Raw genomic sequence first — 17,034 nt, 5'->3', positions numbered from 1 at the left:
CAATTATCAGTATGAGAAGAGTTACTAGAAAACAGCTATGTGAAGATTTTCTGACCCATCAAGTAAACAAAACCTGTGTGTGTCTAACGATAACCTGGATTTTATAGGTACTTACGGATATTGGTATTATCCCCCGTGCTCTGAGAAACCTGGAATCCAGATTCCTGAAATCCACTAAAGCCTTTTATGTTGTTTAGCTGTAGATGTATCTTGTATGTAAAGGACATTTTAAAGGAACTGTTTAACTTAAATGTGAAGCACCGGCTGTCAGACATTTGCTTAGCATATGATAAAAGCAGGAATCTAAAATAACTTTTCCAACCAAATGATGCTGATCTGTACTACTGTGTGTTATTTCTACCCTTCATTTGTAAATCTCTAGAGATGTTGGTACATTTAGACTCCCTGTGTTTATACTTCTTGACCTAAGCAAAGTTAACACTCTCAGTTTACAGATATGAAGCGTCAAGCTTTTCAAATCTCTGCGAGAAAACGGGCACATTCTTCAAAATGTCAAACTATTCCTTTAAGACGTCTCTGATTGGATGATTATCAAAAGTGTTGGGTGGCCCACTGTATGTTCTCCATCTGTAGTGGATGACAGCATGTTAGACAGCTCATTACTGAAGCAGTTGGAGATGTCACTCTTACTAGGCACAGTATGGAACATCCACGGCTTTAAGCCTCAGCTTGTCATGAAAATTAACAGTAACACATTGGACTCTTATCATCTTGCCTTGAGTCCGGCGCCGGCTCGTTTCCCGGATTGCGCGGCACGTGGAAGTAAGTGTAAATACGTACATCAGTCGAGCTTACGCGGACGCAGCTGCAATTGAGCCTCATTGTCCTCGGAAAAAAGGGGGAAAAAAGCCAGCTTTTTATAAACTCAGCAGACAGGCATGTTGTCACACAGACGAAAACACATTTGGAGTTTATTAGATTCATCTGCAGGAGATGAAATCATCCAGAACAGTTGAATGATTATGTGTATCACTTTATAAATGGTTTTTAGTAACGACTGATGCATTATTTAGAGAAACACCACACTATAACAAATACTCCAAACAATCCAAAGGAATCCTTTTAATTTTCCTGTTTTATTTCTTTACAGTGAGTGTTTTTCTCCAAATGCACAGAGTACACGCTTGATATTTGCCAAACTTAGCTTTTCCTCCTCATATGCAAAGCTGACGTACTTTGTATTCTGCAGATTTTAAAATGTGCATTATTTACATCAGATGTGATTATGCGTCCGCAATGGATTTCAGTGCTTCTTGGCACATCACTACGTATCAGTAGAATAACATGAAAGCCAGCCACCGCAAAATGTACGGCAGCCGTTCCGCTGCTTGCGTGTATGTGTCCTAATGAGATGCAAACAAAACATAAGACCACTCATCAAAGCACCGTTCAGTGAACTCATGCTCAAAATATCCACATGGTGATGTAAAATTATAGGATTTTGTACAGCATCGAGGGTTGTTTTGTTTGAGGAAGTTGGAGCTAACCTATAACACAGAGTGGTGCAGTGGTTAGCGCTGTCATCTCACAGCAATGAGATGACAGGTTTGAATCCACCAGCTCGTTGGGGTTTTTCTGTGAGTTTACTTTACTCTGGCCTTCGTCTCCCTCCACAGTTAGAAGACACGTTCATAGTTATGTTGTGATTCTAAATTAGTCATCTAGATTGTCAACCTAGGCTAGCTTTTAAGAAACTTAAATGTGCTTAACTAGAAGTACAAAGCAGAATAAAATGGAAGGGCTCAATGAAAGTACAAATACCTTAAAAAATCAACTGATTTTAAAACTGCTCTCGCATTAGTGTGCATTTTCTACCAGTGTAAAAACACAAGCAAACAAAGAAGCCTTAAGTTTGGAGTTATTATGTGATGTATGTAATGAGTAAATGTGGGGTGTTTTTTCTTCTTTTAAATGAGGCTTTAAATTTGTATCTGTAGTTATAAATGTTAACACGCTAGTAAGAACATTCCAACCCAGTGGAGAGCTCTGTGATAAACGGATCGTTCTGTTCCAGGAGTGGTTCATCGAATTAAACGCAGACAAAAAGGATCTTTTCAGTTTGTCTTTTACAGCAAGGCCGTTTTCAGCTACTGTCACTGTGCAAGTTTATCATGTTACACCTGCATTTATTAATCACCGAAAAGACTCTTTCCTGGTGAAGTCAGCAGAACTGAAAGGGAATTTCATGCAAAAAAAACTAACCCACCCAGCCCGAAACCCCGGGATTTCACACATATACTACCCTTCTCACAGAACAGAGCTGACCCTAACCAAAGCAGAAAGACAAGTGGGGGGCCCCAGTGCAAAACTGATGAAGAGGACAAGCACATCAGACGCCGCACAGGTCTTCAGGAGGAAGTTTCATTAAATAGCAGTGCTGTTGTATGATATCTTGTCTTGTTTGGTGTTGTGTTTGGTTTAGCTCACACAATGTGTTTGTAGAACACAGGAGTGGTGTTCGCTAAAAATGGACCGCTGAAACAATCGTAAACAACTAATGACATGTAATTCTGTGAATTCAGTGTCTTTTGCATTTCTGATGAATTCCATGTCATATCAGATCAAATACAAAAGGAAGGTCAGCTAAAAGGTAACCCTGAACTTTAGATTTCACTATACCTTGTCAAAAAGGGGCACCCAGATTCTTTAAAGTCACCGAGAACCATGTGACGCTTTGGTTTAAAAGGAAAGATGAATTGCACCGACTAAGGAATTATAAGGTTTTCACACCATAGCAGCCGCGCGCATAAACACCCACGTGGTTAGATTTGTGAAAGAGCTGTGATTGAAGCTGGGGCTAAATTAAGAGGAAAGACAGATTAGAAGCTTAACGGAAATCAAGCCAAGGCTGTTGCTCTCGTTTGGATGTTGGAAATTAGACCGAATAGTGAATAAATCTAGGTGCTTTACTTTCGAGAGCACCGTTCCCACCAGTTATGCAAATTATCCTTCAAAATGCACACAATAATCGAATGATGTGGCGCTTTGTTTGGAGCTTTGAGCGTGCTTATTTTATAGGTTTAACAGGGACGAGAGCGGCGCCTCCTCGTTTTGCGGCTTCTTCGTGGCTGTCGTAAAATCGTAGAGCTACAATGAAACGGGGTGTGATCCTCCACTTGGTGTTTCCTTCCTTCTAGCATGGGTCTGGGCCTTATAAAGGCCTGTGTGGTGTGCCACAGACACGCCGCCTTTCTGCTGTGTGGAGAAATGTGTTCAATCACCATGGCTACTGGACAGACCCCTGCTGTGGTTATTAGGATTTCTCTGTCTGCTCGCACAGGTTAACCACTCACTGTCTGTGTTACGGATGCGAATGTGAGTGAGTGTGTTCAGGAGGGTTACAGGTCAAGAGGTGATTTAATATTATAATTATAGAGCCAGAGTGGTGGGTTTTTTTAAAAGCAGGATCTCACCTAGAATGGATCAGCTCGGACCGCGCTGCCTCTCAACAGTATGTGAGAAGGGGGAACATGAGAAAGCTTTAAGCTGTATTGATTCAGCCGACTACTCTCGGAGTGAGTACCAGAGGATCTGAAGACAGAATTATCCATGCACCATTTCCTCCCCTGCTCCTGTGTGGAAAATTCTGCAGTTCCAGCTTTGTCGTAGCCTACATACAGCAGAAACACACACACACTCAGGGCCCCATAAACATTGTGCTTAGGGACACACACAGCAAGAGAGAGAGACACACACACAGCGTTGAGGTTTGATGTTGCAGAATAATAGTTGTTTGATTTATTTATAGTCATTCCCTTCCATCTGAATGGCTCTGCATATTTTTTTGTTAAATTAATCTTAAAATAGGACAAGCAGACGGATTAAAAAAACCCTGCAGAAGCACGCTGCTGTAATGCTGTAAAATTTAGGATTTTCTCTATAGGCTGCTACATCATTTTTCCCATATTAAGTTATGCCGTAATGTGGGTTATTATAGCGGTCTCTGAGCCTACATAAAGTGCGCTGAGGTCTTTATAAACACTAATAACACGCACTTGGGTGCTCCAGTTTCACTCTGAGTCCATATGAAGAGATTATGGGAAGCCATAAAACTGTGGAGGATAAGTCCCACCAATGAAATCTGAATTTCTGAGACACGGGGCATTGTCTGCATATGCCTCTTTGCCCTGAGTATCCTCCTCCTCTACTCCCCACCCGGTTTCTCCTGAATAATGCACGATGGACACCCCCTCCTGCGCTTCCTCCCTTCAGCCCCCTCCTCCGCGCCGGCCCTGTGTCCAATAGCCGACGCGCATTTTATCAAGCTATCTCTTCTGAGCCAATCCCAGTCCACTCAGTGATCCCTGTAAACCGGATGCCCTCCCTTCTGCCCCTCAAACAGACGTAATCTGTGGATCAGAGAGGCAGGCGCCCAGTCAGTGCGTGGACTTGGTGTCGGATGAAGAAGATGGGAGTAAGAATAAAAATTAAAAAAATTAAAAAAGAAAAGAAATACTCCCCGCTGCAGAATCAGAAGAAACTGCGATCAGCGCCCCCGCGACAGGAGAATGAGTCCTGCTGCTTCACCAGCAGGGTGAAGGGAAATCTTGTGAGTATGCCATCATGTCAAATGCATAACCTAAAACGGGGATGTGGTGTTTTTTTGGTTAATCCGGTGCAGTCGGCGCAAAACCGGCGGTTTAGTTAAAAAGAGATGATGCATCTTTTTTTTATATATGTGCGTTTTTTAAATAAAGTATGAATGAGCTGATTAATACGTGGCTGGATGTGAAACTCTGTGGCGGTGTGTGATGTACTCCGGGTTGTCGCTCGGTACTATCGAGGCGGCTTTAGCTCTCAATGCCACTCATTTCTTCTTCTGGGCATCCGTGTGACTAAAGGAAGAGAAGGGGAAAAGGGCGATTTCCGATTGCTTTGGCAAGTATGAATCCTTTTAAAGCGCACTTCAGTTAAAAAAAACGCTCTCGCAGACGCGTCGATTGCACACGGTGGGCAGACAAACGCTGCCCTCCCTTCTCGGAAAGTTTTAACGGTGTGTTTAAAAGAGCTCAAAAGAATCACGCCGAGAGGCTTCAGTGCAGCATAACTTTGACTGCTTTCACTCAGCAGACAGTCTTTCGTTCACACTGAGGCCTGAAAGTCGGCTGATAAATGGTGTCTATTATTTTTCCCAGCCGAACAATGCGTACCGGCTTTGTTTGGACCATCTGTCATTGTATCGACATTACAGCCAGCTCTCCTGCCCCACAAAGAATCCTGAGTGGGAGACACCTGAAGCGCAGACAGCAGACGGCGGTCGTTCAGAGCCGCCACCCGTCTCTCGCCAAGCCGTGACTCATGGTGTGGTCCGTCTGAGTGGATGGGTGCGTAACGCGGCCACAAAATAAACAGGCGCTGGAACAAAGTGTTGCAATTGAAACATGATTTGTTTTTGGGGAAGGGATTCCACATCATGCACGCGTGTCTGCTGATGTGTGGTTTATCCTCAGATGTACGCTGGGACTGGAATAGTGCAAGTAGAGAAAAGCGTTTGCTGTATTTGCGCATCCTGAATTCTCGGAAACAGCTTGTTGCGCATCTGACTTCCTCCCGGAATTTTTGGGCCTTCGGCACATGGCGAAAAAAACAAAACAGCCAGACTGCCATTTTCAGGGTGGACACACACACACACACACACACACACACACACACACACACACACACACACACAGATACAAATAAACACACTCCATCACAAGCACTGCACACTCAGTTTGGGGCATAGAGGCCAGGAGACTTCAGAAACTGCACTGCTTAGCTTATAGACACGTGGTACCAAGCACTAATATGCCTTAAGGTTAATGAGGCAGTCTCCATAAATTCTTTTGCCATCTGGATATAGTAGGTCTAGACGCTTAGTGCAGCACTACATTTTACCCACTATAGATTACTCACAGAGTGATTTGATGAAAAGAAAAATCAATGGAATTGAAGAAAAAACATTTACCTACTGCCGAGAGCCATTTAACTGCGTGTACTTTAATTTCTTTTACATAAATTAGTGGGAAAATCTGTCTCAGTAAGCCGTGTGGTGGAAGAACACTCCTGATAGGCACTGATGTGATCAGCTGTGATGGCCTCGCTTCCATCCCTGTCAGGACTGAGTTACATTTAATTCACTTTAGCCGTGTCCCCTGTGAAGTAGAAAAAGCTGCTCCCTCACATTACAGAGCAACCAATGTCCGGGTGCATAGCTGTTTAATTCGGTTTCAGAGAGTTATCGGGGTGGGATAAGTGAACGGAGCAAAGCCAGCGTCTTCCTGCCGCTGTAATGTGGACGCAGGGGCGGTTTGGATGTTGGCTTATCTTATCTCCTGCTTGGATCTATGATCATCATTCCTGCATAGCTCATTATCACATATGATGAGTTTCATCAGCTGCACCCTGCAATTATGTTGAGAAGCAACCTGCTATCACAGCGGAGAGGCTCTCAGCCGCAGATCACTGTTGTTCCTCCATTACACGGCATCTATTTCTCAACAGAGTCCGCAGAACAGTTCCAATTAAACATTATTGTTGCTTTAGTTCGTCTCTGTCGGTGGAAATGCAGCGATGGCACAGGGGATCATCATCAGCAACAGCAGCTGGGGTTCGCCGATTCGTTCATTCTGGCTCAAATTCAACTCCTGGATGACGAAAGTGTTGAGGATAGCACAGCTCAGTTCAGCTGCACTCATTCAGCACGACTGCCTTTTTTTAAATAGCAAAAAACTAGTTACATCTTGTATATTTTTATAAATCCGTCTCTGTCTAAGGATCCAAAACAGCCAATACAATACAATCTCACAACTCCTGTGAAGAAACCTTGCGGTATGTCCATGCATCTCAGCTAAATGGAAGTTTAGGCCTGAATGCGTTCATATCAACAGGATCCTGTGTGTGTTTGTTCTTCCCCTGTGTGTGTGTCTGATTGGGTAATGGGTAAATGGAAAGGCTAGGTAATGGAGACCCCTGCACCCTGCCTTAGGCATTGTGACATACTGCGTGTCTAGATGAGTGTATGACCTCTAACCTCTTGTCTAGCCAACGGCTCAGGTCCGCTTGGGTCAAGCCAGGTGGCTTTCAAAAGCCTACTGGCCCGTTCACAAGCAGATGACATTTAAACTCTTTGCACGTCGGCTGATCAGCAGCAACATTAAAGCCACTTGCCATAACATTGTGAACGCCCACCTTGTCTTGCACCAATATTGCACCTCTTGATGGGTGGGCCTCCAGGATTGTTGGACCTTTGTCGTGTTTCTCAAGCTGTTCCTGAGGAGTTTTTGCCGCATTGTGGTGGACGCCGCTGCTATCAGGGAATACCCTCGCTGTGGTAGGTACACTTGATCTACGACCATATTCGGAGGGGTTTGATATGCAGATCAACGCACATCTCAGAGGAACGAAACAGTCCAAAATAAGATCTACTTAATTCAGCCTTTTCCTTACTTCTTAAATTCAGCTCCCGAGAAATGGCCTTTCTCTCGCAGCAGCTCAAAATCCCAAATTAAGATCTTAAAATGCTCTTTTTCTTCTCTCTGCGCTGGCCGTTTGTTTATTTGAAATGACTAACCCAAGAAAAGAGTAAGAATCAATCACATATATATGATTGGACTGCACAATATCAGAAATCAGTCTCAGTGATCGAAATCGAGCCTTTGAGTCTCTGTGCATTTTATCTCCTGCTTTTCTTGTGTTTCTCCTGCTATTATCCAACTGGGCAGAATAATTGGTCTTAGCTTGATTTATTATTTTGCTCTTCTTATGGTTCTGAGAGGAGACAAAGACGAGAGGAGACAAAGAAAATGGTTGTCTGGCTTTGTGTTACAGGTAAATTTATAGAGTAGTAGTCGTGGGAAATGCTGATTATGGTGCTAAGAAAACAAGTTAAACATCTCTGGAATAATCAGATTTTACCCGTCCCATGCCTACATATTTTTTTCCCCCCAAACAGCCTGATTCTTCTTCTGCTTTTATCTTAAAGGGTCAAAGTGTAGTTGACCAATAAAGATATGAGAAACAACAGATTTAAAAATCCAGACGCAGATCGGCTAATCTGCTCGTTTTTCCCACGTCGTGGTTGCGGTGTTTAATCTCAAACTACCGTAAGACACAAACTAGCCTTGAACCTGTCGCTGCTGAGAGAAACAGCCCGTCTCCATTCTGTCACTACATGCTCTCTATTGTATCTCTGCACAAGAAACTCCCCATTGGAAATTTTGGAATCTTTCCCATTGTTCCTAAAGGAAAGGGGGGCTTTCATATGGAAGTGGGGAACGCCAGGAAATGACTGGCATTCTTTGTGGACAATTTGAAAATAAACTTGTGGGTCCTCACTTCTCTCTCAACAGCCAAGCACAAAACTAGAAATTAGAAGTGAGGGTCATGGTGTTAACAATTCCCTCTTTCTTGTGTTTGCTGCTGTAATTTGTCCCCAAATCTATATTTTCTTCTACTGGAGACGCGCCACCGCAGTTTCCGCTTTTTGTCGAGAGCTTTGCACCCTCTTCTCGACAGTTTCTTGAATGGACGCATTCTCTCTGTCTTTTTTTACTTTTCCTTTTCCTTCAGTATTTGTCCTTATTTTGCCTTATCTTCCCCCCGCCTGTCTTTAAACACAACCCCGCTGCTTGGGCTCTGCTTTATGAGGTGTGACAGTTGAAGTCTGGTTGCCGAGGCAGGCCGCGTGGACTGGAACGTAAAGCTTTGCATTCAGCCGGCTGCAGCCGGGTTTGTGGAGGACTTAAACTCACTTCACCCCTATACAGTACCTCGTATACAGGAACTGCCTTCATTATGCTGAGCTGGCATGAAAGTGCAGAACTGGAAGGAGGGGAGAGCGGGGAGAGGGAAAAAATAACACTTTAACCTCGGAGCTCGTAGTTGAACACATGCAGTTGCTACCTTTTGAAGGGAAAAACTGAAAGAAGATTAAAAGCAGATGTTAATTGAATTAATTCATCACTTCAGCTGCACAAAGTTTAGCCTCTTTTTTTTCTTGTGTATTTTGGCTAAAAGTGTTCATAGCTCTCTCTCACTGCTTTGATTTAATACTAAACAGGCTTTCTCAGACGATCAGCCTCTCCACCCCACAGATTGACACTCACACCTTACCCTCCTCCTCAAACTCCTCTTGTTGTTTTTCCCACCGGGCCAGGGGTAGTTCCCAGGTATTTGACCAGTCTAGCGTAGCAGGGAGGCTGGTTGTTGTGTCCTCTGTGAGACAAAGGCAGCGTGCCTCAAGTATAGGGATGAAAGGAAACGGGGCTGTGCAGCCACTCATTTTTACAATGGGAAACCTCCTTAGCGAGGCTGTAGGGCAAATGACCACCTTCTCTCTTCCTTTTCTTTAACAAGCACCGAGGCTGAGAGCGTATCTCTATCTTTTTTCTTTTTGTAGTAGGAGGAGCAGCGCCGCGTATATACCTATAGATGTGAGTTTGTGTGCGCGTGTAAAGGAGGAAGGGATATCCTTTGTCTCTGCGCAGAGTGCTTTTTGAGCTTTCGCTTCCTTACACCTGCTCAGCTGACAGATGGTGCTTCGCTGTTAAAAGATGAACCAGCAACCGAGGTTGAAATTGTTAAAAGATGGGTGGGGGAAATTTAAGGGCGATATCAAAAAAATAAATACGTATGCCATTTAAAAATGTTGCTGGATCCTCTCTTCAGTAAAAGGGGACACGGACATTGGGTGTTTTGCTTTCTTCAAAATTGAAGGAATTACCTTCAATTACCAGTAAGAAAAAAAAGAAAGAAATAAAAGCCACTTTTAAGATATTAAAAGCAACAAAATCTGTTCAACTTCACAGTGTTACATTTAAGGCTCGATAAGGGCTGTAGGACATTTTGGCGTCGGTGAGTCTAAAAACCTAAAAACATACAATATGATTTGAAAATGCCTTTAATTTTATGAGCAAATGATATATTTTTTCATTAAATCTTCTATATTGGTCCTCAGTGTAGTGTTGTCAGGAGGGGCGGGGGGTGGGAGCGGAAGCCGCAGGAGTCTTTTATGGCTCCAGGTCCAGAGACAACCTGTTCTCAGGCACTTCTCTCCTGGCACTTTTTTATGACATCATAAATTCCTCCATTTCCTCTGACCAGCCCTAGGTGGGTATAAAGGACGTACCTGGCCAGTAATTGTCTGTCTGGCCCTCTCATCTGTCGGATTCCTAATGCTGCTGGTGACCTCCTCCAGAGCCAGACTCTCAGACTGCCTCAGGATACAGAGATCTCTTAGATCTGCACCGTGGACCAATAAAAACTGTAGTTTATTTGTTAAGTGATCGAAAAAAAAGAGTGAGAGAGAAGAAGAAACAAAAAAGCTTGTTTCTAGTTCATTTAGATTAGCAACGAGAGTCAGCCTGGCACCCACATTATGGAGGCCTCTCTGCGTGCATGTGCTCTTCAGACCGTCAACATCAACCCACTCCCACTCCCACTCTCAGACCTGTTGATACCTTTTGTTTGTTGAAATATGAGGACGAACAGCAGAAAAGAAGGGATTAGGGGAAGAAAGACAACGTTTTTTTTTTCTTTTTTTTGGAGGGAAGGGGGCCCAGAAACACTCAGCGCTCACATTAATCTGACGCTCAGCTCGGCTGGCCTCAGGGAGGCTCGAACAATACACACACCAGCATGACAACATTCCTGGAGGTTAAAAAGGTCAGGGGTCACCCAGTGACCCCACCCTGCCAATCAGTTCCAGGGCACTAACTCGGGGCCTTTGTTTTTGCTTTATGTCTTCGCACTTGTTGAACAGACTCTGAGCCTTATGTTACAATGTGCCCTTTGCTCTCTAATAGACTGGATTGGCACGGAGCACTTTTACGTTTGTTAAGTCAGTTTTGGCTTAGATAATAATCGTTTTTTTAAAAACAGGGAGGGGGCTGCGAAGAAGGAGAGCGTAGCAGTGTTTCATTGCTGCAGCTTCGGGGTTCAGAGGCTTAAATGCAAAACAGAACATGGAGAAAGAAAACACATTAGCCCGAGGCTGCAAAATGTGCACATTGACTTTAAAAAGCTTTGGCCAGGTTTGCTTGGCAGTATACTTTTTAATATTATGTCTGTAGCCTATGGCGCATACTATAACCCAGCCAGATGTTTGGCAAGCCCACATCTATATATGGGAGCAAAAGGAACCACGGCAAAGCAGCCAAGCTGTAATTATTGTCCATATTTTCAATTGATTTATGCCCATTTTATATAATCAGCCCTCCCGGGTCACTTATTAGTCCAACATAGGCAACGTCGATGCTCAAAGTTGTATTTTTCCTTCCTCATGGAAAATCCAGCTTCGTTTTTTTTCTTCTTCTTCTTCTTCTTTTTTTTTTTTTTTTGCAAACAGCACAGCAGACTTCAAATAAAGTCTGCGAGCCGTCATTAAAGTGGAGCGTATGCATGTGTAGGCATGGAGTGGCATGTGAGGCCCCTACGGGGAGACTGCAGGTCTGTTAGTCATTATGACTGAATGTACAGTATACACTGGAGTGGACACGCAGCTACATTAAAGCCTCACCCACGGCCACATTGGACCACCCCAGAGACACACCGCTGGCACTTCCTCTGCCCGCTTCCATCGCTCAGCCTCAAGGGAAGTGCGTTTAGGGATTTCCTGAGCAAACTCGGGGCAATTAATCGTGGGTTGATTAGGAAACTTTCTAGTGAAAATCCAATTAATTGTAAGAAAACATTGTACTCTTTTCCTTCTTTTTTGTGTTTGTTGTTCTGTGCATTGAAATAAACACCCTCCTGCGTTTTCTTGTCTTCTAGGTTTTCCCACCCGGCTCCGTGAAGATGATTTCAGTCAGGTATACTTCACCACAGCACTCACTTTCTTGCAAAAATATTCACAGTGCGTCACAGAAAGATGGCTATAAACCTCTTGAATTTTATCCTGCATGCCAAATCCGCTTATACAGTGGAGGAAGGAGACACCGCTCTCTATTAGTCTGCAGTTAGAAATGAAAGCCTATCTTGGCTGCAGCTGTGGAGGAGCTCCAAAGATGGGGACGTTTATTGTCAGGAACAAATAGAGGCCTTTTTATTTTGTCTAGCAGCTGACGCCTCTCCCCACCCACTCCTCCATAACCGCTTTTGTCAGTAATGTAGAGTGGCCTGCTCGGGCAAGAGCGAGAGACCATGAGAGTTTCAGAGTGGAAAGGGAAAAAAAAGAAAAAGAAGTGGAGTTAGCTGTTGATAGGCTCGGGGAGGAAAGGCACGGCTGTTTGCCATATGGCGCAATTATCAGCTATTTGAAATGATTATCACTCTCCATCAATACAGTATTTAAATGTATATATCTGAGTGTGTGTGTGTGTGTGTGTGTGTGTGTGTGATTTGATCTCTGGTTTGTGCCCCCGGTGTAATGTTGAGATTCTGTGACCTGCAGCCTGGCCCCCCATTTAAACTGGGATAGCTATGATCTACCCACCTCTAACCCCAATCCCTCCTCCCTCTGTCACCCCCTCCTTCCCTAACACACACACACACACACACACACACACACACACACACGCAAAGTCTACCAGCACAAAAGAAATATTCAGCTGTAGAGAGGGGGTCTCTCAGAGGGCGCGACATTGAACTGGGGGGGGGGGATTAAGTAGAAATGGCTGGCTGACACTGGGGTTGCCATGGCAAAGCCCCCTTTTTCTCCTCTCCCTTCGACCCTCCGCCTATTTTTCATTTTAGGTCTTATTGTGGGGGCGAGGTGTAAGAGTGTGTGTGTGTGTGTGTGACTGTGATGGAGTAGGGACAATCTAATTCGACATATGAATTTAGGCTCTTATCAGAAGCTGCCCTGCTTCACCCCGGGAGAAAAAGAGACCTCTGCTTCAGTCAGAAAGAAGAGAAACATCCGAACACGTGATGTTACAGACCTGCTATCTGCTGAGTATCATTAAATATTATGGTGCATTTTATTTAGCAGTTAATGTATTCCTGTCATTTAAAAAAAATAAAAAATGACTTGAACATCTTTGCATGTACACAGAGGAAAGCATCCCACGGCAGAATTCAGAGGCAGTAATTCAAAGACGCGGCGTACGCACGGGACAAAGAACCAAAAAACAAATTGTCTGTTTTATGACTGAATTACAGCGGCAGTAATATGGCGCATTACTCATCCGCTGCAGCCGGGGCGTTATCACGCTAGCCTCATGCTGGCCTCCCAGCAGCCCCAGCAGAGTAATGGATGCAGGTCGAGCTCGCGCGATGACATCAGCACCCTAAGCCGATGAAATGGGGCGATGAATGACCATAGATCAGCGTTTACCAACCTGACGTCAGCCCCTGCTCTGTGCAGCAGTGCACTGACACCGCCAGCAGTTGTTCCCTCAGATACTGGTCCGCTTCGGACAAAGGGAGCTCACAGCAGGACGTCAGTATTGTTCTCCGGACTCGGTGTCCATAAGAACTGTGCCAGGATTGAAGATGGTTAAGCAGAACTGCTCACAGGGTCTTTAAAGAGTAGAAATACAAGCATATGCTTATTATATTTTAGTAGAATTCAGCCTAATTACAGAAATCCATTTTCTCCCCAGTGCCCAGATATTTGTCTCTGAGATTTTATTTTATGCTTCCACCACAAAAAGACTGAAGATGAATGGAAGCACTACTTTGTAGTGAAGAAATGGCTCTAATGAACACCGCTGACAGAATGATATGTGGGTTATTTATAGAAGCTGGGACTTTGTTTCTGGAAAGATGGTTTCGGTATGTAACGTTTTGAATGTTTTTTTTTCTCAATGCTGTGATCAAGAAAAACAAAAAAAGAAAACGGCATAAATCAAAGAGCTCAGACAGATCTCACAAAATCTATGCAAAAGAAGCCAAATTTATCCTCATGGCTACACACCACAGGAGGAAATGGAGAAAATGTTTGTCTGCGTGTGTGTTTTTCTTCTTCTTTTTTCATGTGTGTGAAATCAGTCTTTAAAGAGAAGACAGTGGGATATCAGCGCTAACAACTTTTTCTTCATCTGTGTTTCAGATGCTGTTACGAGCAATTTTCATCTGAAGATGAAAGACTTCGTGTTCCTCTGATTAATGAGGTGGTAGTAAAGCTCTAAAGCAGAGCCTCTCAGCTTATGCTCGAGCTTAAGTATGCTTCGTGATGCTTGTGTGTGTGTGTGTGTGTGTGTGTGTGTGTGTGTGTGTGTGTGTGTGTGTGTGTGTGTGTGTGTGTGCGGGGAACATAACCAGAACTGTCATTGCCCTGAGGACAGCGGACTCATTCTGCCACTGTCTTGTGTCGTTATGTCCTCTCGTTACGCAACCTGACCTCTGTGGTTCTGAGCATCGTCCCCGTCCCCCTGTCCCATGCCTGTCTGACTGGCTCTCCTCCCTCCTCTTCCTCCACACCCTGCCTCCCGTGTCAGCTCGGCTCACGGTCACAGCTGCCGTCCTTCCTCGCCTTGCTTGCCTCGGTGAACATTCAACGCTGTCGGTGAGTTTGGTATGGACACAAAAAACCATCGACCGTTGACTGTGCCCCGTGGTTCGCTCCGACGGCGTCAGGAACGAGCGAAGGAAGAAAAAAAAAATGAACAAAGGGGCAAAGTGGCTGCATGAAAATCCGGTGACGAGAACAGACGCACACAGCCGCGCCGCACACAAAAGTGACACTCTGTTTCCACTGTACCCGAAGACCTAAGGTCACAATCAACATTCATTGCTGTCGCTGGGTTGGACTGTGTAGAAAAGCTCACTGAACAATGAGTGCAACTGTGGCCCAGATCTGCCTGACTCGCGTCTCAGCCAATCAGTCGGCCGGATGTGAGGCACTCTGATTATTTTATTTATATACTTCTTGTTTTTCACTTCTATTTTCTCCCTCCTTCCTCCCTCCCCGGTGCTGGGAGTCTTAAGGGGAAAGAGAAGGAGAGATAGAGACACAAATAGACTCCTGGCTGCTTGCTTGTCCTCATCCTCCTCTCCTCTAATTGATGGTTATGTGTGCAGCAAGGGGGAAGGAAGCGGAGTGAATGTGTAATCATTTGGAGTCTCTTCTCCTTTAGATGTTTCATCCCTCTCTTTTTTGTTTGTCTAATTATACACTGAGCTGAGTTAACTCTGCGTTAACTGTGCGCCTGTGCTGGCAAGAGAGACGGGCTGATGGAGAGGGAGGACAGGGAGAACAAAAACTCCAGAAAGCTTACAGCAGTAGATAAACGATTATCTAGTTTTCACTAGATTTTGCTCGATGTTCCCCCTCATGCAAACGTGCTGGGAGAAGGAAGGAAATTCCGGCTGTATAAAGTCAATTGTTTCCACCTTTCTCACCGAGGATGCCTCATTATCTGTGTTTGAGTTTCATGAGAGGTTTCCTGCCTGCCCCTGTTTGTTTGTGTGTGTGTGCGCTGGCTAAGATAGAGGACCTGTCTGGTGATCTCATGGTGCAATATGTCATTTTCCTTCTATGCTAAAGCCTGCTGTCTCATGGGGAGGGGGAAAAAAGCAGTCTATAACCTTGTCTTCCTTCGCAGTCTGGGACCGGCCACACCGCTGCCATTTCTCATTGTAGCCGCCTGCAACGACTTCTGTAATTCAAGTAAGGTGAACCCAAAGCTCACACATGTGATGTATGGCTGTAAGAATGTTTGTGTCACTGATTTGTCAATTAAACTAATAAAGTTGAATCAGTTCATTAGGCTGATGTGATTATTTACTGTTCGGATTAACTCGTGTTTCACGTAAGAACGATCTTTGTCATCTGTGTCATTTAGTCACCAAGTCCCATGTCCGTGTACCCCCGCCTCCCAAGTCTCTCTGTATTATTCATAGAAAAGCACTCTGTGCAGTGGTGCAGAAGAGTGGAGGTGATGTAATAGTGGCCGTGAGCGTGGCTTCGGACTGTCATTTGGGATGGATTCATGCGACAGGAGAAAACGCTCGGTTTGTTCAGCCTTGTTGGTGTCGCCAAAAGGCGCAGCTGATGGCAAGAGACGATAAATAAAAGTGTCATCACAGTTTTGTTGAAATTAAACTCGGAAAGTTATCCAAACCATAAAATGTATAAAGGGAACAGTGTGAAAGCCCACATCGTGTGAACCAGTGTGTAAGAAGCTGGGATGCTGAGAGACACGAGAAGAAACCTCGGGAACAGACTTGAGCTGGAAACAAATCCAAGTGTTATTGAAACGTTGTTTCACAACACCTCAAAGTGACACTACCCCCATCTAGTGCTGAGCTGTACACACAGCCTCCCTCTGTAACGATGTGGAAATCATGTATCATTTATTTAGCATAGAGTAGCTGAGGGAAACTGACCAACCACAGCCGAGTATTTTGGTTAGCTTTAATTTTTAATTGATCTTGGGTTTTTTTTTTTTGTTTGTTTTTTACAGAAGTGCATTCCTTGTCATTAATCTTTAAAATTTTAAATTGCTTTGGAGCATTACAGAAAACAACAACAACATTAGAGTGTTACAGTTAAATCATTTCCAACCCTGGCTTTGGTTTGGTGTAATTAAAAGTGCTACATAAATTGGGAATTATCAATTTGTTGAGATAAATACATCACATTAGTATTGAGAAATTAATAATGCGCTCGCACTGTAGTTTTTTTTCTTTGGACATCGGTTGCTTTTTCACTTCTGACCTTGTTCTATGAAGGATTCAAGCATAAAAAGGGCAACGAACTCCAGGGATGAACCAGTGTTGTGTCGACAAATAACGGACAACTTGCTAAAGAACAAATGTTAAAAACGATCTTTACCCACTTTGTTATAAGATGCTTTCTTTAAAAGACTCTATGATAATGATGATAGTAAGTAGGGACGGGTACCGGTTCTGACATAAACGGTAGTAACCAGACCGAAAAGCAGCGCACATTTCGGTGCTTTTTTTTCCTGAGATGTCACTTTGGATTCTATAGCCAATCATTTTAGGTTTCCGAGGATAGTAGGCGGGCCCAGGTACGTACGTTCTTTTAGAGCAGAGCTACAGATTAAAAACGCCCAAGGCGAAGCGGTCAAAGTCTGGCTGTACTTCACAGCAAAAGATGCAAACTCAGCAGCCTGCAACAAGTGC

General features: G+C 44.1%; 1 long non-coding RNA gene across 1 annotated transcript; it reads left to right on the top strand.

Moving 5' to 3' along the window:
* Window positions 1-4,380: 4,380 nt before the first annotated feature.
* Window positions 4,381-15,652, top strand: LOC143413579 (uncharacterized). Its single transcript, XR_013094184.1, has 3 exons — window positions 4,381-4,570; window positions 11,773-11,810; window positions 13,994-15,652. It is a non-coding gene; the product is annotated as an uncharacterized LOC143413579 (long non-coding RNA).
* Window positions 15,653-17,034: the final 1,382 nt, after the last annotated feature.

Source organism: Maylandia zebra, linkage group LG18, assembly GCF_041146795.1.
Source record: "Maylandia zebra isolate NMK-2024a linkage group LG18, Mzebra_GT3a, whole genome shotgun sequence".
In the NCBI taxonomy this organism is placed as follows: domain Eukaryota; kingdom Metazoa; phylum Chordata; class Actinopteri; order Cichliformes; family Cichlidae; genus Maylandia; species Maylandia zebra.
This window is presented reverse-complemented; position numbering and strand designations above follow the sequence as displayed.